The sequence below is a fragment of the Rhinolophus sinicus genome, chromosome 8 (genome assembly GCF_057876585.1).
Source record: "Rhinolophus sinicus isolate RSI-liver-muscle chromosome 8, RSI-T2T, whole genome shotgun sequence".
Classification (NCBI taxonomy): Eukaryota; Metazoa; Chordata; class Mammalia; order Chiroptera; family Rhinolophidae; genus Rhinolophus; species Rhinolophus sinicus.
In genome coordinates, this window is record NC_142508.1 from 45215583 (window position 1) to 45234516 (window position 18934).

The 18934-nt window shown below is 46.2% G+C and overlaps 1 protein-coding gene and 1 pseudogene across 10 annotated transcripts in view; one reads left to right on the plus strand and one right to left on the minus strand.

Annotated features, from left to right (window-relative positions):
* Positions 1-18934, minus strand: part of SIPA1L3 (signal induced proliferation associated 1 like 3) — a 218067-nt gene that overhangs the window by 188502 nt on the left and 10631 nt on the right. Inside the window, exon 1 of one of the 10 annotated variants that reach the window (XM_019751422.3) lies at positions 15646-15664. The exons of 8 other annotated variants lie outside the window; for them this stretch is intronic. The gene's annotated coding sequence lies outside the window, so the exon portion shown is untranslated. Of the gene's footprint in view, positions 1-15217; positions 15307-15645; positions 15665-18934 lie in introns of those variants that run through there. One more of the 10 variants, XM_019751420.3, reaches the window with a different exon arrangement.
* LOC109458012 (large ribosomal subunit protein eL43 pseudogene) lies at positions 3014-4192 on the plus strand (annotated as a pseudogene).

Here is an 18934-nt window from a genome sequence, read left to right on the forward strand (position 1 = left end):
AAACAGGATATTATGGGTCCATGCTGGGCTCCCCTAAATTCAGAACAGTCAAAGCAAATCTATATTTGGGGCCCTGATTTGTTTAAATGGAATGTTTTGCAGGACCACCCAGTTTTTTAAAATCCACCAGAAAAAATTCCCAGGGAAAAATTAATTTGATTTTTTTCAGATTCTGTGGGCTTTATTTTATCTAACCATATCATAAAATATTTATTTCAATTGCAGTCCATCTTCATCTTATCTCATCTTACAAAATATATACTAATTTCTTTCTCCTACAAATAAGAAAAATTTAAAGGTACCATACAATTATTACAGATGTTAGCTTTACAATGTATAAGGAGGAGATGAGGTTTATCAAAAGAACGGTGAACAGTTGTTGGGCAGTTAAAGTGGCAGATGATCACCTGTCACACCTACCCAGGGGCTCCAGGAGTGTGGCCAGAGAATCCCAGCTGTTAACAAGATTCCCCGGGTGGTGGCAACACCCAGCCAGGTTTCAGAGTCACTGGCTGGGCAGTGGGGATGACCAGACACAAATACAACACTTCCTGAGGAGCTGCTTTCCAGATCTGTCTTTCACAAGAGAAGAAGCCTGATGAAGGTGACTGTTTCTGCGCGCCCACGCAGTGCGACACGCCAGGGGACTGGGAATGGGTGGGGCCCACCTGGGTCCCGCTCTCCCTGAGCTCACAGTCCAGGGGGTGGCTGGCGTGCTAACCAGGGAACTAGTCAGGTGCCACGCCCTGCAGAGAAGGGACCTGTAGAGGCGGGTCCTAACATCAGCATCACCGTCAGCTCGCGCATGGCGTGTGACCAGGACCCAGGGCTGCACTGAGCGCAGACACCTGGGATGGCTTCAACTTCCACCGTCACCCCACACTTCAGACACGTGCGTCCAGTGAGTGGGCTCTGTCAGCTTCTTCTTCTCCTTACGATGGAGATGAAGAGACCAAGGATCCCAGAGAAGTTACTCACTTGGCCAACGTCATGGAGCTAATTGCCGGTGGTGGAGCTGGGCTCAATGCCAGGCTCTTCCTTCCCAAGTCCTAACTTGAACTGTAGAGCACTTCCCAGACTCCGGAAGGAAAAATAAGGACGATGATGATGATGACTAATACTTCCGGTGCACTTCCTGAGTGCTTACCATCTATCAGGCTCTGACTAAGCACGTTACGTACGTTTATTTAACGCTCTTAATAATAGCCCCCTGAGGTAGAAATCTTTATCATCCGTATTTCACAGGAGGAAACGGAGGCCTTGAGAGGTGAAGCGATAAACCCAAGGTCACAAAGCTACGGTAGCAAGTAGCTGTGCTCTGAATCCAGGCCACCTGGCCCACGTTCTCAACCAGTGTGATGTGTTTCCTATGTAATAGAGAAAAGGTGCCGTAGGCAAGGGGGACAAAGCAGTGGGTCCGCCGGGCTTCTGAGAGTCCTCGTTTTTTTTTTGTTTTGTTTTTTTTGAGAGAGAGAGAGAGAGAGAGAGAGAGAATGTGTGTTGCTTATTGCCCTGATCAGACCCCCTGTCCTAGCACGGAGGCTGCCAATGAAGTCTTTGCCAGTGTAGGAACTGGACACCCCTTCAAGGAAGGAGCTATGGAACAGCCAAATTCCTAGAGAAACCCAGAGGGGGAAGGAAGCAAAGAGAACGAAGATGCAGAAGTGAGAACTAGAAAGAGAAAATTGTGTGGACCCTGGGCCTACTGATTGTGACACCAGCAAACAATGCCTGTCCCAGGGTCCAGGAGGTATCAGAATTCTTTTAGGCCTGGGTGTATCTGACACAGTTTCTGTTATTTTCCACTATAAGAACCCAGGCTAAGAACTCCCCACCTGGCTTCCTCTGTGACCTCATCTCCTGCCACTCTCGCTTTCCCTTCCCCTCACTGCCCTCTGGCCACACCGGCCTCCTTGTACGTCTTAGAACAAGCTCTGCAAGCTCCAGCCTCAGGGCCTTTGCAGTTCCTGTGCTGGCTGGAATGCTCTTTCCCAAACGTTTCCATGCTGGCTCCTTATCTTCCAGGTCTTGACCAAACGACACCTCTTCAGAGGTCTGCCCTGATCACCTCTGCTGACACAGTAGCCTCTGTCATCCTCTAGCCTTTCTCCTGATCTATTTTCTTCAAAGCACATCACACTACTTAACATTATGCATCTGCGTGATGAGTGTCCACCTCCCCTCTAGAATGTCAACTCCAAGAGTGGAAACTGTGTCTATCCTGAGCCCTGCTGTAGCCCTAGCACTTGTATGCCATGTCGTAGGTGTACAGGAAATACCTGCGTGATGATATCGGCCCACACACTCTCTGAGTGCATCTCCTGGGACCTTTATCCCTGCCCTCAGAACACAGGCAGAGGAAACAGAAAACAACAAGGACCAACATTTACAGCCATGCCCTACTTAACGACGGGCATACGTTCTGAGAAATGCATCAATAGGCAATGTTGTCATTGTGGGAGCATCACAGAGTGCACTTCCACACACCTAGATGGGGCAGCCCACCGTACACCTAGGCTGCATGGTCTGGCCTATCACTGCTGGGCTACCAGCCTGTACAGCACGTTACTGTATAAAACAACACGAGATTAAATCAAGCACAAGAGAAATGATACAAGTCAGGAGATGCAGTAAACACAAGCTGTATGAGGCTGCTGCCGGCATAACACGCATACAGCAAACTTTTTTAATTAAGTAGAAAGAGTACACTCTAAAATAATGATAAAAAGTATAGTACAGTAAATACAGAAACCAGTAATGGAGTCATTAGGTATATGTACAGTACATAAATGTAACGTGCTACACTTCTACACGACTGTCAGCACAGTGGGTGTGTTTACACCAGCATCTCCACAAACACATCAGCAATGCATTGCATTACATCACCATGGCAATGAGGTCACTAAGTGATAGGAATTTTCCAGCTCTGTCATAATGTCCTGGGACAACCGTTGCATATGCCATTATATGGCACATGACTATATCTGAATGTTTACTATGTGCCAACCACTGTTCTACCTCATAAGCACTTTACATGGATCATTTAATCCTCACAAAAACATAGGGTAAAGCGATTACTCCACTTTACAGAAGATGAAGCTGACACAGAGAGGTTGAGTTAGTTGCCCAGGGCTACCCAGCCAGGAAGAAGCAAAGCTGAGATGAGAAGCCAGCAGCCTGATGGCAGGCCTCGTGGGTGGTGACAACCAGAGCCACAGACTCAGCAGCTATCTCTCAGGCTGCTCTCTCCACGTGTAGGCTCTCGCTGCCACCTCCTTGCTGAGCTCTCCACAGCCCCTTGCTGCACATTTTTTTTGTTTAATGTTAACCAAGGCCCCAGAATGTTGTCCACTGAGGCTAGTACTCAAGTTGTCACCCCAGATGCCAGTTTCTTCCCATGGGGACAGATGAGTCCTTCATGACATTGCACAGAGTGGCCACCATGGACTTCTTAAGGGGACTCAGGAAAATCCTGGTCCTTGCCTAACCAGGCCATCATGGAGGGAGGCCTTGCCTGATAAAACATCTAAGGAGCCCTCGGGGAACCGGGCTTGCCCTGAGCCCTGGTTTCACCGGGATGGAATGGGGAAGCAAGGCACAGGTTAAACGCACGAAGGTCAGAATCGTCCAGAAATAAGGGACCCATTATGGTGCCTCCCTCAGGAAAACGGTGAAGAAAATTGAAATCAGCCAACACACCAAGTACACTTGCTCCTTCTGCGGCAAAACCAAGATGAAGAGATGAGCTGTGGGACTCTGGCACTGCAGTTCTTGCATGAAAACAGTGTGTGGACCTGCAACCCCACTTCGGCCATCACAGTAGAGTCCGCCCTCAGAAGGCTGAAGGGACTGAAAGACCAGTAGAAGCTCCATAATTTGAAACATTGCTAGTCTATAATAAATGGGTTAATTTATGTAACAACAACAAAATACATCTGAGCCACCCACGCCTGTCTGTGACCTCCACTGGCATTTGACATTGTCAAGGAAGTCCTGGCTAGAGCAATGCGGCAGGGAACAGGCCTAAAACATACAACTGTGGCACTGGAACAATCAGAATGACTATTACTAGTGGACAAAAGGAACATTTGCCAAGACAGCAGGAAAAGCTGCTGAAAATCTATTAGAAATAAGGAGGCCGGTTACTGGATAAATCCACACTATTCCAAGCCAGACTCTGCTTCATCCAAGTTGGGAGACAGTGAGCAAGCAAGGTCACCTCTTTGTGCCTCAGTTTCCTCACTTGAATGGGGATATTACCAACCTGCTTCACTGAGTTATGGTGGCAAACTCAAAGGTAAATATTAAAACAGACTGGGGCCTGGCTCATACTACATAAGTTTTTCAAGTCAGTAGGAAAGGATAGACTATTCAATCAATGCTACATGGACAATTGGTTAACTATTGGCAGGGGGTGGGTGGAGGGTAGGTTTAAGATCTTTATCCCACACCTAACACCAAAAGTTTCAGATGATGGATGTAAAAAACGAAGCCATAAAATAACTAGGAAGAAAATATGTTATTTTATTTATTTCATCTTAAATTCAAGGCCAAAGCATTAAAGAAAAAAAAAGAATAAAAGAAAAAAAGAAAAAGCCTCAGTATGATGTTTAAAAACATTTAAAAATTTAAAAGTAAACAACTAACTAGGAATATAAATCTGCAACATACAATATCTTCAATATGTAAAGAACCCCGACAAATCAATAAGAAATACAATATAAATACCATCCTAGAAAAACAGACAACAAGGAAATACTTGTGCTTAATAAAGAGATCCCAGAAAACAAGTCAGCAATACATATCACAGATCTTTAAAAATATTTATATACTTTGTTTCAGTAACTACAACTCCAGGACTTTGTCCTAGGAAAAATCTAAGAAGCAAACAAAGGTTTTTGTGTGTCAGATGATCAGAGTTATAATAATAAAAGTTGGAAACAACCAGTGTGTCCAACAGCAGGGCCTTGACAGGATAAAACACTGTGAAGTCATTAAAAAGAAAATGGCCGACCTTGACCCACTGCCACGTGAGGCCCTCCAAGATAATTAAGAGAAGTGCAATCTTCAGAACAATACATGTAGAAAGGACTGTAAAACAATCATACGCATATATGTGTATAATAAAAATAGTTAAGATGTGAGTGCTTATCACATGCCAGGTGCCACTCTAACTTTTACATATATTAACGCAATGAATCTTTATAAGCCAAGAGGTTAGAACCATCATCACCATTTTACAGATGGGGAAACTGAGGCACAGAGTGATTTTTTTTTTTTTTTTTAATTATATGTTTTTTAGTAAAGGCCCAAATCAGTACATATCAAAACTGGTATCTGAACCCAAGCACTGGGGGTCCTGAGCCCAGGCTCTTACCAAACACAATCCACTGCACACCCAGGAAGGAAGCGTACACTTAATGTCCCCTGGGCAGGTGAGAGACTGAGGGGTCGGCCAAGTGCCAGGGTCACGATGGGAACATGAAACTTCCATGCTTTACCTTACATACTGTTCTACTGTTTGAACTGTTTTACAATCACTGTGCAATTTCTGTAAGTTTTGAATCAATATTTTTAAACAGAATTTCAAAAAATCGATCAATACAAACTTTTGTCACATGGGCTAAACGTAAGCAGAAGCGGGAGAGGACCAGCACTTATCAGTGCCCTGAGGGTGAGCAGGGAGCTGTGGCAGGACCAAACAAACTTGCACCACCTTTCACACGAGCCACATGTGGGGGGAGGGTGGGGGTCACACTGCTCTCCTAGAGGACACCAAGGAAAGCCACGTGGCTGGCTGAAGTATCACATAGGACACACTCCCCACGGGGAGTGAGCTCCCTTTACAAGTAGAGCACTGGAGGAGAAGATAAGAAGGATTTGATGGGTGAGGAGACTTTCAGCCCAATCAGTTAAGCAGGCGCAGGAGCTCGAAGTCTGGGGCCTGTATACACCTTATCTGGCCCACGTGTCAAGTTACGCATGTGTCACCAGAAAGTCCCTGTTTTCTGACCTGTAACACTGTAATAAAAGGTGCATCAGGATCTAGGTTAGTGGGGATGGTGGAAGGGCCACTGATGAGAACTTGATCCCCTCCTGATTTCATAAATGTAGGACACTGACATTCAGCTCCTCTGGGCACAGGCTGTGTCCACATCGTGACTTAACCTGTGGCTGGAGTGAGAGAAAAGGGGAACACGATCGCACTGTGAGCTGGGCTCCCCAGGTTCCAACCCCAGCCCCAACCAGCTGTGGGACAAGGATCAAGGGCTTCATTTCTCGTGGCCTGTTTCCTCATCTGCAAAATGGGGGCTAAGAGGCTGCTGTAATGAAGGGTAAACGAGTATGACCCTCAGCTCATGTCAAAGGGGGGCTGGGACTCTTATTACTGCCACCCAAACCTGCAGACTGAAGCCAGAAACCCTTTCACCCTCCTCACCACCCACTCTAACCAATCCCTTGGCAAGCTATCAGGCCACATACTTCTCCCAAGCGCCCATGCCACCACTCAGGTGTGGCATCACACCCCTCCTCACTCCCTTCCTCATCACCTCACTTCCACCCACTCCACCCTCTTCCATCTATGCTCCTCACAGTTGCCAAGAGGGAATGAGAGAGAAGAAACTCAGGATAAAACCCAGACTCTCTACCAGGCTCTCACCCTTGCCCATCCTTCAGCCTCTTTGTACCGCACTCCAGCCACACTGGCTACTCTGCTGACCCTTCACACACCAAACTCACTCCTGCCTCAGCACCTCTGCACTTGCTGTTCATTCTGCCAGGAAGGCTCTTCCCCCAAATCTTTCACAGGGCTGGCACGTTTGTGCCATTCCAGTCTCAGCTGACGTGTCCATATCCGAGCGAAACTCTCCCCCAACACCCGTTATGCAGCCTCCCACGGCCCCCTCCACCTTCCAGATGTGTCTCTTTCAACATTCTACTTTGATGACTCCACAGCATTATTTATCCCCACCTGAAATTGTCTTATTAATTTGTTTACTACTTTATCACCTGTGTACCTCAACCTGAACATAAACTCCAGGAGAACAGGCTTTCTCGGGCTCTGACTCCAGCACTTGGAACACATGTGACGCTCAGTGCAGATGCCAAATGAACAAGTCAATGATTGAATGAATTAATGAATTCTACATCATTCCGCATCAATCCCCCATCACCACCATCAATAAATGTGTCCTCCTCTCAGAAGAAAAGAAAGCCCTTAGGGATTCTGCAATACAACTCGTAACTGATCCCAAGGCATCCCAATGATGTCGAGCATGCTGACGCCCTAAAGAATTTACGGCCCAGACAAAAGTGGCCGGGGGCAGAGCTGGCCAGACCAGGCTCCGACAAGGACTAGCCTCTCCAGTGGAGCAGAGCCTTTCACTGTTCTTTTGTCTAGGAATGGAGTTTCAGACCAGAAGAAATTCAAATGCTCAAAAACCTCTAGCCCCAAGCATAAGGTTTTAATCCCCTCGCCCTGAGCAAGAACTCTCCAGAGGCTGTAGGTTTCAAAGTACATGGCCAGAGAAAAAGACAAGGACATGTCAACAGCCTAGACACACCTCTCCCTGATTACACTAACACAGACCAGGGCTTTACCTGGTCACAGGTAAGGCCTTAAGCAGTCGTGCCCACACAATGAGCTGACTGTGAGCAACTCATCTTTTTATTCCTAAAATGGGGCGTGGACAGTAGCAGAGACCAGTAAGTATCGAATGAACACAAAAATAAAGACAGCAGAAAAATCAGCCAATTAGAAACCACCAGCCAATTGTTCAATACTCATTTCTAATGTAAACAAAAGTTCAAAAGAGTCAGTACACCCTCAGGATAACTGAATAATAGATGAGGGAGGTTTTTCTCTAGAGGAATATTCCAGCCAATAAATGAAGAGGAGGCTAGAATTACAATGTCACAATTTTTGCAAACCCCAAATGAGATCATGGAGCGAGGCAATAGTCATCTATGGCCGTTAACACTACAGAACATCACGGAAAGAGACAACAGGCTTTGCATACCTCCTAATGGATATACACACATCGGCAGCAACTCCTATTAGGGAGAGTGTCTGATCCCTCCTCCACACAAAAGACAGGGGTGTGTGTGTATGTCTGTGTGTGTGTGGTGTGTGTATGTGAATCTCAAACCTGAATCTGATCCAATCTGTAAATCCAACTACCCATTTACAGAAAACACAGGAACACAATCAGCCAGATAGACTGTGGGCAATCTACAGGAAAATGACATGGCTGTTCTCAACAAACAAACAATTAAAAAAAAAAAAAATGAGCGAAGAGGAATCCGTAGATTAAATGAGACTTCACTGGCATGAGAACCAAATCCAACAGTGGACCTTGTTGGGTCCTGATTGGAACACATCAATTCTAAAACGATATTTATGAGAAGAGGTGAAATGTTAACACTAACTGGATACTAGATGATGTCAAACAATTATGTTAATCACGACAATAATATTGTCATTATGTCCATAAAGAATCCTTACCCTGAACAGATAAATACTGAAATACGTATTTAGTTTTAAAATAATCTGGTGGGGGGTACACAGTGGCAGATATATATATAAAACCGGAGTGGTCATGAGTTAAGAGTTGAAGCTACTTACCGTATTTTGCCCTGTATAATGTGCTACCGTGTACAATGCACACCCACATTTTTGGCCCAAACGTTCAGGGGGGAAAAAAATCTTTCGTTTAAATTCAAATTTTTATTTGTTTATACGTAGTTACTTGTTTTTGTATTATAAAGGAATTTTAGCATTTATTTTTTAACATATTATGGTACAAGAAGTTTTATGTAACAAATAATTACAAAACACAAGAACAGATATAAGGTACAAGAAATTTTATGTACCGGTAACAAATTTATGATATTTACACATCATAGAAGGCCAAGAACTCTTCGTTGTTGCAAGTTCGTCAGTAAGTTCAACAAAACCGATTATCGATTATCGTATTCCAGGCTATTATTTTGCATATGGATATTGTTATTGATTTCTAGAGTTACATTTTTAACTCATAAGCATAAATAAAAGAATTAGAAACATTTATATAGATACAGAATTAGTAGTACCCATGTATAATGCACATCCTTATTTTTCCCTAAAAAAATTGAGCAAAAATGTGTGCATTATACACAGCAAAATACGGTACTTTTTCAAAAGGTGTCAAGATGTCATTACAGAGAAGACAGCTAGTGATTACTTTCACTACCACACGCTAATCATCAGATCACATCTTCCTCCGGCTCAGAACCCCCCCTGCGGCTCCATGTCAGGGTAAAGCCAAAAGTCCTCACTGTGGCCCACGGGGCCCCACATGATCTGCCCCTGTCACCTCTCTGCTCTCGTTTCTCACCACTCTTGCCCTCGCTCACCACGCTCACCTCTCCGGAGCCCTCCTGACCACCCTGAAGTTCCTCACGGATGCCAGGCATTGTCTCACCTCAGGGCCTTTCACTGGCCCTTATTTTGCCCCAAATGCCCTTCCCTCAGATACCCACATGGCTCCCTCACTCCCCTTCCTCACTTCTGCTCCAGCGTCAGCTCAGGAAAGAGGCCCTAACCACACTGTCTAAAACAAAATCACATGCTGTTAACGCTCCTTTATTTTTTTCACACCTGTTCTCTCTTTCTAACTCACTATATACTCCTTGTTTGTTTACTATCTATCTTCCCTTTTACAATGGAAGCTCCACAAGGGTGGAGACTTCATTTGTTTTGTTCATTACTGTCTTCCCAGCTCCCAGATTAGTGCCTGTGCGAAACAGGTACTCAGCAAATATTCATGTAATAAACCAAAGACTCAAAATGGGCATCATTTGGAGGTATCGTCCTGGTATCTGGGAGCTTATTTAAGAGCGATTTTTAGGGAACACTTCAGAATTGTAAAGCTGCTGGCTGCCTAATCCAGTAGTCTCCCCCTTTAACGTAGTAATAAAATATGATTTTTAGCTAAAAACAAGGCCATGTGAAATAAAGACTACATTTTCTAGATTCCCTTGCAACTCTATGTGGTACTGTGACTAAGTTCTGGGCAAGAGTCTAGAAGCAGCTTTATTATGTGCAACTTCCATTACGTCTTTTTAAAGAGACAGGGATACCCATGTCCATCCCTTCCTTCCTGCTTGCTGGGACGTAATGGCTGGAACTTGAGCAGCCATCTTGAACCATGAGGTGACAGGGTAAGGATGGTGGAGCCCAAAGTAGAAGAAACCTGGGTCTCTGATAAGAGTGCAGCCCTGGCCTGCTTATCACTGGGGTCCTTTATATGAGAGAGAAATAAACCTCTATCTTTCTCAGGCCATTGTCATTTTGTTTTATATACAATTTTCTATTACATGCAGTTCAACCTATTCCTAACTGATACGCTTGGGATCAAAAAGCTATGGTAGAATGAGCAGAATGGGTAGTCGTACAGTCATAGCAGTAAAAAAAAAAAAAAGAATGGATTACAGCTAGACCAGTCTGGATCAATCTTAAAATCATAATACTAATTGAACAAGTCCTAGAAGACTACATACAGTATAAAATCATTTGTATAAAGTTCAAAAATAATTCTTTTTAAGACAAACAATGATAAACAAAAAATTCAAGATGGTGGTCACCTCTGGGAGAGCAGGCAGGGCACAGAACGGGAAGTACCACACAGTACACACAGATCACATAAATTATTGGTAACGTCCTCGTCCTCGGGCAGCAGTAGGCTAATGGCTGTTCATTATAACACAGACATTTTTGCATGGACCAAAAATACCAGTGTATCACGCATCAAGGATTATGATAAAGCCAATTCTGTGTGCCCAAAGGCCATCTTTTAAAAAACTGGAATGCATCTAGAGAGAGGTGAGGAAGAATGTACACCAAGTTACTGGCAGATGGGACCCACGGAGGCAGGAAGTAGGAGAGTAGGAGTGGAGGGGTGGTTCTGTTCTGCTGTCACTTACATATGCACTTCAACAAGAAATGTTTCCTGTAATAAACTGAAGTGGTAAAGCACGGTGGTTCAGGACATGGATTCCAGAGCCAGACACTAGAGACCGCGTGTGGACTCCATTACTCTTGCCTTAGGACCCACAGCAAGTTAACTCCTCCTGTGCCTCTGTTTCTGCACCTGAAAAGGAGGATAATCACAGTGCCTCCTTCATCGGGCCATGGGGAAGATTATGAGTTACTTCCGAGTTCCTCTACACAAGATAAGCCCTTAATGACACTGACTATTATTATTATCATTAGTCTGACTTCAAACATCTGGATGGGAGATACGAGCTGAGCAATTATCTTGTGAAGGCCTGCAAATGATCCTGATCAGCTGAACTCCCAGATGTATTCACTCCCTGATCCTTGCAGCCTCCTACGAAGCCCAGTGCATTGCCCATCCCAAGTACTTACTAAACAGCTGATGAATGACTGCATGCTGCCTCACTTTACCCACCACTTCTTTGGCTGTCTGAACAGACCTGTCCTAGATGCCTACCCAACATGTCCATTCTCCCCACTTCTTCCTTACTGACCCTTTGTTCAGGGTGGTCATAAGCCCAGCTTTAAAAACTGGATTTCTGAGACTTCCTTGTAGCAAGGGGTGGTCCTGCCACAAAGTTCTAGCAGGGACACAAGTAGAAATCTGCTAACAATTTCAGGGAAAGCTCTGGTTTCCTGATGGAGGTGCTGTCGCCTCTCCTTAGAGCTTTGCTTCTTCCTGCCTGTAACAAGGGTGTGGGGCCGGAGGTGAAGCAGCCGTGACTCGGCCTATGAGGCTCAGGGCAGCAGTGCAGATAAAGAGGAGCCTGAGGCACTGGAGAGATGGTCAGCGCGGCACCACCTGGGCTGCTGAGCTCGGCTCTTCTCCTTTCCTGAGAAAATAGCAGCTGTGGTATCCAGTCTCCAAAGATGGCCCCCAGTGGGCCACACCTCCCGGAACTCGTCTTCAGCTTCCCTCCCACACTGAATATGGACTGACCCCATGACTCGCTCTAACCAACAGAATAAGGCTGAGGTGACACTGGGCCAGTTTTGGACCTACGTCTTAAGAAGGCTTAAAAAGCCCTGGGCGGCCATGTTATAAGTCCAGCTACAGGTTGGTGAGGAGGCATGGAAGAAGAGGTTCTGAGGCTGCACGAAGAAAGAGTCCCAGCCACCCCCAAGGTGCCATGGGAGGAAAACCATCTTGACTGGTCCAGCCCCATCTACCCTCTGGCTACAGCATGAAAGAGACCCCAAAGCAAGACCTGCTGAAGAGCCATTCAGATGAGCCTCAAGCGACCAAAGAGTCACGAGAAATAATAAACTGTTGTCATTTTAAGGCATTAAGTTTTGGGGTGGTTAGTTATGTAGCAATAAAGAACTGGAACAGATCTCCATCTGGGTATACCACTGCACAAGTTTCATGAAGCCAAATATATCCCTTAACTAAAAGTACCACCTAAAAGAGAAACATGCCAATCGATCACAAACGCCAACAAAATCTCTTGCATATCTGATGTCCAAAGATTATTATGAAAAAAACAAACACACACAAATCTTCTGTCACTCTTACTTCATAATAAGTACTCACAAACACACACAAATCTTCTGTCACTCTTACTTCATAATAAGTACTCACTAAGCACAACTGATCTGAATTAAGGGCGATGAATCTGTTAACCATTTTTATAATTAAAAAGCATTTAACATTGTGCAGGACCTGGTGAGAACCCTCGGAAAATGTATCTCCTATGTGGGCAAGAGGCATCATTATGCTGATACTACTTCATATTCATTCTCAAAGGCTTAGAGCTTAGGTTAACGAGGTGGCTAAGCAGGTTGGACGCCTGCAATCTAATTAAAGAGGCTACAAATAAAAATAATAATTTGGAAAATAAAAAAGCTAGAAACAAAGGGAATGCACATCAGTGATGGCCTGGCCAAATGGATTATGGTACACCCACACTCCCATGCACTAACAGCCATTAAAAAGCAAGCTGGAGCACTACCTGAGAAATCAGAGGCCTCTCCACATGGTACTGCCGTGTAAGAGAAACAAAATGCAGGAAAATAAAGGTAATATTATCCTTTCCATGATAATGCTTCCCCCTATAGGATTATATAACCATGGAGGAAAATGTAAAAAGGAATGTACAGTACTTGATTGTTACCACAGGTGAAAGATTGGGGGGAGGATGCTGAACTGGGGGTGGGGCAGCGAAGAAGAGGAAGACAGAAGGAGGCCACAAAAATGGGACAGACTGAAAAAACTAAAAAGGGCCTTGAAATCAATTCATGAAAACAACTATCATTTCTTTTTATTGAGTGCTTTCTATGCCCTAAACACAGTGCTAAGTCACCTGATCTCACTTTAACTTCTCATTTAATGCAGGTACTATAAGTTATTCCCATTTTCCAGGTAAGGAAACTGAGGCCAAGAGAAGATAAGTACTGTGCTCAGAGTTTGGGCAGTGCTGGGACTTGAGCATTATGCACAATGGCCTCCTAGGAGGGTCCCCAACCCCAAAACCATTTCATTTGGAGCTCAAAGAACACAGTTAGATGTTGTAGGAGGCGGCTCCTCTAATGCTTTTGCACATTCTTCAAATAGCAGCAGGCCCCCAGGTGTGATGATGGGTGATACAGGCACCTCAGTCCTTCAGCGTCTCATGCTGTTGAGAGAACTCCAGGAGGGCCACTGACCTTGCCCCACTGAGCTTGGGGAATCCCTGCTCAGGATATTTTTACAGAATCAATTGCTGACACTGGGAGCCAGAAAACTGCTGAGGAGGTGTCAGCTATTACACAGTAAGACTCTTCAAGCTCACCATTTAATTAAAACCTGTTCAGCCCCAGAACAAGAATTATTGCCTGTGAAAGCAGGGAAGACCGATAAACAGTGCCTGGCCAGTTAATTCTTATTTCCAAGGCATTCCCTGGCCTCCCTACCACAGGAAGACCAAGCCAGGACTGGCAATAGAAGTCAGCTTTCCATATTCCCGGGGGTGGAAGTGGAGGTGGGGGTGGGAGAAGGGGTGGGGGTGGGGGTAGGGTGTGGTGGTGTGGTTGTGTGTGTGTGTGTGTGTGTGTGTGTGTGTGTGTGTGTGTGTGGTCTCCAACAAAGCCTTCTCCACCTAATTAACCTGCACACATCCCCTACACTTGCTAGGGCCAAGGCCATCTGTTCCATCTGGATGAGCCGCTGCCAGGGTCTGGACTGGGCAGACTGACGGGGGTGAGGGACGGGAAGCCAGAGGGCTGGATGCTGCAGGCAGACCCAAGAACAGATGGGTGACCAAGGAGAGGGTATGTGCATGCCACCTCCCCTACACCCGCAGGCCTGCAGATATGCTGACATTCAGGTTAAACCCCAAATGGGGACAAGCCACCCATCCTTGGACAATGTTGTATCTGCACCTGATATAAATTCATTCATAAAATAATTTTTCCCACACCTACCATGTACGGGGAACTGTTCTACAAGGATAGAGACAGAAGTCCCTGTGCTTCCATGGAGCCTACATTTGGGGGGCAGGGGCCAAGTAAAGGGCTAAAGAGTGATGGAGAAGGTGCTATTTAAGGACAGAGGCCTCACTGAGAAGGTGACATGTGAGCAGAGACCTGAAGGGAGAGGGAGCTTTAGGGCTGCAGGGGGAAATGTTCCAGGCAGAGGGAACCGCCAGGGCAAAGGCCCTGAGGGAGGAACAGCAGGAGGCCAGTGCAGCTGGAATACAGCCAGCAGCAGCTGAGAGTCAGAGATAAGGTCAAACAAGGAATCTGCAGGACTGGGGCTTGGGGTGGGGACACAGGGAGAGCTGACACTGCGTACCACTCATGCCCAAGCTGTGAGCACTTTACATACATCGGAAAGGTGAGTGGGTCCTGCTCCTGTACCCCAGTTGATCAGATGAGAAACTGACGCTCAAAGAGGGAAAGGAACTCACCCAAGACCACACAGCCCGCGGGATGCCCCACCACCCCTGGCACAAAAGTCTGCGTCCCACAGGAGTTCAACATTCAGTGATTCCTTCTCCAGGGAGAATTATCCTCCATTTCCTTCTCACTCCCTCGATACTCCGCCCACCCTTTCTTCACAGTTTGGAGCAGACAGGTAAACATTTCATGGGAGAGGTGGGAAGAAAAAAAAAAGCCAGCAGTCTAATTCCCAGAAAGAAGAATCAGTACTAACTTTCTCTATTCTACAGGTCACTACCAAACTGAACAAACATCTCTCACCTAAAAGATGTCCTGAACACGGCCCGCATCACAGAGCAGGCAGGTGGCAGTGAGGGGAGCTCCAGGTGCGCTCAGGATCCTGTCCTGGTCTTCTCCAGGCAAAGGCCACCTGCCTGAGCTCTGCAGGCTGCCCTCGCCCTCGGGTGGTGCCTCCCCCAGCCCACTGTGGGTGTCTGGAATGCGGAAATGGGAACCTGCCGTGCCAGCTCCTAACAGCAACTTATTCAGCAGCGGCAAGAACACGCCAGCCACCGGAGTTCCCCAAAAGATGGCTGGTTTTCGGGAACAGGCACGTTCCCAAAGAGGGCTGTTTTGCCAACAGTCCCTTTAGGGAAGGGAAATAAAAGTACTCTTTACTCATCAGACACGTGGTCTAAGGCGCCTGAATGGGCTTAAGAGAAAGCTCAAAGGTAACAAAGCTGGCTCACCTGTTACCTCCGATCCAGGAATGGGCCACCTGTTCGCTGACAGAGCCAGGGCTGGATCTGTGCCAACAGCATCCCCTGCGCTGGGCTTGCGCCTGCCCACTTCATTCACAACCTCACCATCCAAAGACAGGCTTCTTCCCCCGTGCAGATGGGGAGCGAGCTCGCAGAGGCAACGTAGCTTAATGATTAAACACTGCTGCTGGACTCCCCGACCAGCTCCAGAAGCACAACTAAATAGCTGAGCCTAATAATAACAACGAGAACCGAGCTCACTATGCCAGGGCACTGTTATAAGCACCTCACAGGAATTCTCTCCCCTAGCTCTTACAGCTAAGTAGGTATTATTATCATTCCTATTTTACAGATGAGAAAGTTCAGGAACAGAGAAGTCACACAGCAAGAGAGTGGCGAAGTGGAGAGTTAACCCAAGCAGAGCAACTTGGTTTCTAGTTCTTAACCACTGCACTAGATCTCTTTTCAAGAGGAGAGACGGGTCCTCCCCACTGGGCCTCAGTTTCCTCATCTGTAAAATGGGGTGAGTGTGAGAAGTCAGTGAGATCTTTATGGTGAGTGTCACAGCCCCAACCTACAAAATGCTCAATAACTATCAGCTGCAATTATTAAATGCTGACCTCACATTCCATCAGGTTCAACTTATACCTTCAGAATAGGGGGTAACCATGGTCGTGGAGTTTAAATTCTGGACAGTTTAAGGGGAAAAAGTAAGAATACGTATTGCCATTCCTGTCATCCACCCACACACACACACACAAAAACAACCTATCTCTTTTGGGTAAAGCACTGAGACACAGTGGTAAACAAAAACCACATAGACCCTGCCCAGTCTCCTGTGAACAAACTGGCACAAAACAGTGAAAGAATACCAGATACAGCGAGCGGAGTGACGCGCTCACCGTGGGCCAGGCCCTGCAGTGTTCTGAGCGCTTTACCAGCTCAAACGCACTGAATCCTCCCAACTAGGAGGGGAATACCACTACCAGCCCACCTCACACTGCAAGGCTAAGTGGCTTCCCCAAGATCACACAGGGAGCCAGGACGGATCGACGACGTGCATCCAGAGCCCACGCTCCATCCCTGAGCCCCTGTGGCCACAGGGGCTTTACACTGTGTCCGCACCCAGCAGCAACACGCACCCACAGGAAATTTCAGTCTGCAACACGGATGGTCACTTTCATAGTTGTTGGGAGGAGAGGGCAGGATGATTAAATGATATTTAATTATTGAACTAGCAAATCATTTAATATGTTAATAAACTGGGCTAGACTCAGAAGAAGGAGGAGTGAAACCCGTGGAAAAAATATCAATAACTTCAGATTTAAAGATGACACCATCTTACTGACAGAAAGGAACAATGATTTGAAATTACTTCTAATGAAAGTGAAAGAAGTTACCAAAGCAAGACTGCAGCTAAACATCAAGACAAAAATCACAACCACAGAAGAAATACACACCTTTAACATAGACAATGAAGACATTGAAATAGTTAAAGATTTGCTTACCTTGGCTCAGTCATCAATTCAAATGGAGACGGCAGCCAAGAAACCAAGAGAAGGCTGAGACTCGGAAGGGCAGCAATGGAAGAATTAGGAAAGATCACCAAGAGCAAAGATGTGTCATTAGAGACAAAGGCTAAGATCATCCATACCCTGGAATTCCAATTACTACGTATGCACAGACGCGCACGTTAGTGAAGAAAGCTTAATGGAAAACAATGGATTCCCATGAAACGTGTCTTTGGAGGAGACCTCCAAGGATACCATGGCCCACGAGAACGACGAACAAGTGGGTCCTGGAGCAAATGAAGCCTGAAACGTCACAAAAGGCAAAAATAACAAAATGGAGGCTGTCCTACTTCAGGCACATCATGAAAAGGCAGGGTTCTCTGGAGAAGACAATACTGTGGGGAAAAACAGCCGGCAGCCGGCAAAGAGGGAGACCAAATGAGATGGACTGACTCCATAAAGGAAGCCATAGGCATGAGTCCATCGAGCTGAGCTGGGCTGCGGTAGATGGGACACTGTGGAGGTCACTGATTCATAAGGTCACCAGGAGTTGGATCCGACCCAACGGCACGTAACACATACAATACAGCTGACCCTTGAACAACACACACTTGAACTGCATGGGTCCCCTGATATGCGGATTTTTTCACAATCGATACTATAAATGTATTTTCCTTATGATTTTCTGAATACGTTTCTTTTTTCCAGCTTTATTGTAAGAACACAGCACATAATACATAAAACATACAAAATATGTATTAACTGACTGTTTATGTAAGGCTTCTGGTCAGTAGGTTATTAGCAGTTAAGTTTTGGGGGAGTCAAAAGTTACATGCAGATTTTCGACTGTGTGTGTCGGGGGGGTTGGTGCTCCACCCCCATCCGCACCCCCCCCCACGCCCCCCAGTTGTTCAAGGGTCAACTGTAAGCTAAATGGCAGAGGCCACATTTTTGAGCACTTCCCAGGTGCCAGCTACGGGAGGTAATTTACCTGCATCCTCTCCCCTCATCCACATAACCACCCTAGCGGCAGTCCTCAGAGGGGGAAGCTGAGCCTGCGTGAGGAGCTCCGTGCGTGCATCATGCATGTGTGCCTCGTGCACGCATGTACAGGCACTGGTCAGGAGCAGAGAGACGAGTGAGATCGCTGTGTTTCCAAGCACAGCGAACGCTCTCAAACACTGCACACTGCCCCTTGCACTGCTGCCTCACCACCAGCCGGGGTTTCCCTGCATTTTCAGATGAAATACTTGCTTTCTTGACAAGACTGACAGCTTCTATGGTACATGGACGCTGTGTACACATCACATTCTCGAAGGTGGATGTGACTGAACAACAAAAAGCTATGTCCTGATTTAGATAATTACAAAACAAAGTACAATGACACAAAAATGGATGGGTATCATGCTCGCACTTTGTTTCACTAACTTCTGCAGCAGACCCAGGTGTTGCCTACCCAATATCCATCGCCCCCTCCCAGGCCTTTCCTAAATGGTACTCTGATTTCATTCCTGTAACCACTCTCCTCCCAGCAGTCATGTGCTTCCATCCCCAGCCCCAGAGGAAACCCTGATTGGCCCCTGCCTGTGATTTGCCCAGGCATGGTCACATGTCACAGTGCTGGCCAATGAGCTATAAGGGGAATCTGGGAGGCAGGCCATCTAGGGAAGGTTCTCTCACTCCTAAGAGACACATAGTGAGTGAGACATGCCCGCTTTCTGCAACTGGATGTGACAACTGGAGCTGTGGCAGTCATCTTGTGCCGA